Source organism: Atta cephalotes, assembly GCF_000143395.1.
Source record: "Atta cephalotes unplaced genomic scaffold scaffold00004, whole genome shotgun sequence".
In the NCBI taxonomy this organism is placed as follows: Eukaryota; Metazoa; Arthropoda; class Insecta; order Hymenoptera; family Formicidae; genus Atta; species Atta cephalotes.
In genome coordinates this window covers 3,705,256-3,707,849 of record NW_012130068.1, presented here as the reverse complement: position 1 = coordinate 3,707,849, position 2,594 = coordinate 3,705,256, and positions in this window count along the sequence as shown.

Below are 2,594 nucleotides of genomic sequence, written 5' to 3'. Positions count from 1 at the left end.
GAGAGAGAGAGAGAGAGGAGGAGGGGGGAGGGAGAGAGAGAGAGAGAGAGAGAGAGAGAATCTTCCTTAACTTCCTTAGTAAATATTTTAGAATATGGGGGTATATTACACTAATAATTGATTATCGCGTGCATATTATATTTAATATAGATATATAAAGATATATATAGTTGTGTGTAGTTTTATATGTGCACATATACATCTCAATTGTGTATAGTTTTGTCTTTGATACTCAAATATTGTTTGTCCTTTCCTCTTTTCGAATAAAAATTCTGATCGCTACATTTAATTTAGGATTAAGAAATTGAATTGGAGACAATAAATTAATTATATGTGTACTAAAATTATTCAATTTTTGCAATGTTAAAGCATTTCTAATTTAATTTTGGTATTTACAGGCAGAAAGCTCAATATAGCTTTCTGATCAATCTTTAACGCATTTGCTTTGAATAAACTGTTCGCTATAAACAAAATTTTTATTAATTGTAATGAATTGAATGAATATTAACCACGTAAACGAATAATCTCTGAATAACTTTATTATTTTCTAAATAAGAGTGAATTTTAATTTAAAAATACAAAAACTTTCGAGGCAGTATCAGTACTTTCTCTTTGTAATTAATTGACGATATTTTGCAAACCATTCATCTAATTATGAAATAAATGATCTTGTTCTCGTTGAAAGCACCTTAGTTTTCCGATAACATCAAGATCATTTCGTTGTGCTTATTTTGTGCAAAACTATTCGGAAATAACAATGGAATCGATGTCGAATCGACGTTTGATGAGTTCGACATCGATTTGATGTCGATTCCATTGTCATTTCTGACTGGATATTGGAAATTATATCAAAATTTATAATCTCGATCTTATAGAAGAATTCGTCGAGACAGCACAAGTGTGCTGTCATATTATATTTAAAATATTATATTTACATATTATATTTAAAAACATATTTATTATGTGTTTTTTGTATTTCTTTTTTTGTTATTTTTCATCTTTCAAAACAAATTGACGTACAGACATATGACAATTAATTGTAGGTTTCGAATTCTGCATGCTTAAGTAAAATATATATACGTCTTATCATGATAATACATATATATGTGTATGCCTATGAGTTGATAAATAAATAAAATATTGATTTATAAACTGCATGACTATGCATAATAAAATTGCATAGAACACTGACATAATTAAAAAGTATCTAAAAATAATAATTATTTTCATATTTTATATTTTTTTATATATTAAAACTAATTTTAAAATTTTAAATTAGCCTGTTTTTTATTAACTTTCCGAAAAATTTTTTATAGTACATATTATAGACGAATCGCATTACATTGGGCGCGTTGTAAAAAAATTACAATTATATCATATACTATTGATATCACCGTTTAATTTATCTACTACGTTTGTGCTAATAAAAATTTTAATTTTTGATTTATTTTCTTATTTAATTTTTGTCTTACATTCTAGATTTATATATTTTATGCGTGACGAGTATTTTTTTCGAAATTTATAAAATGTACGAATTTAATCTCTTACATGATTAAGAAACAATATATATTCATTAACAATTTTTTAATTATAGTTACTCACGATGCATAAATTTTAATTAATGAGCTTTGCAGTAGCATGTCAATAATTAATAGTCCAAATAGCGAGGTGGTGTCAAAAAATGACATCTTAATAATATTTTAATGACATCTTTAACATGAATAAAATGTCCTTAAAACATCATCTTGCTACTTGAGAAAATAATTCTACCAATGAAATGATTGTAATAATTCATGTATATTTTGAAAATTGATTTAAGACATTTTTTATATACGTGGCTGAAATAGTTCTATACGCATCCATATCGCAGAATCAAAAGAGAATATTTAAAAGAATTATAATACATATGTAATTATTATCTATCTATAATTCTGCGAACAATCTAAAAGGAGCTTCGCTTTTCATACAATATTATTATTCGCGTTCGCATTATAATTCTATTCACACTTGGCAGATGGAAATGGCATTTTAACGATTTGGAGTTGGTCCAAGGTTGCGCTTCTTATTTCATTTAGTAACGATGACAACATCGGTTTCCCTCATGAGAAGAATATCATCAGTCTCTCTCGTAGAGAGGAGATATAAAAAAATCTCTTTTTTTTGCGTCGTTAATTATATAGTCAATGTTGACGATTACACTGTTCGACAAAAAAGCACTTCTTTTTCTCTTCGAAATGTGATAGTATATTTTGCGAAGATTTTTTCGAGCTGACCAATAGCACTGGCAGAGTTGATGTAGTATGTCAATTTTTCATTAAATTGAAGTAAAATTGAAGCAAAATAAAAACAGCATTTTTAACACTTTTTTTTACAAAACAAAACTTTGTCTTTAAATAATGTTTACATTATGTTTATATTTAAAAGTATAATTCAAAAGTTTTCAAATAAATTTTAGTTTATGACTTATTTTCATCAAGTGATTGTTTTTTATCAAATTATGTTGAAATTTAAATTTTGTATTTGTATAATTACACAAAAAAATCACTTTTTTCTCTTCAAAATGCTATACATAATCTGAAGATTTATTGCATTGG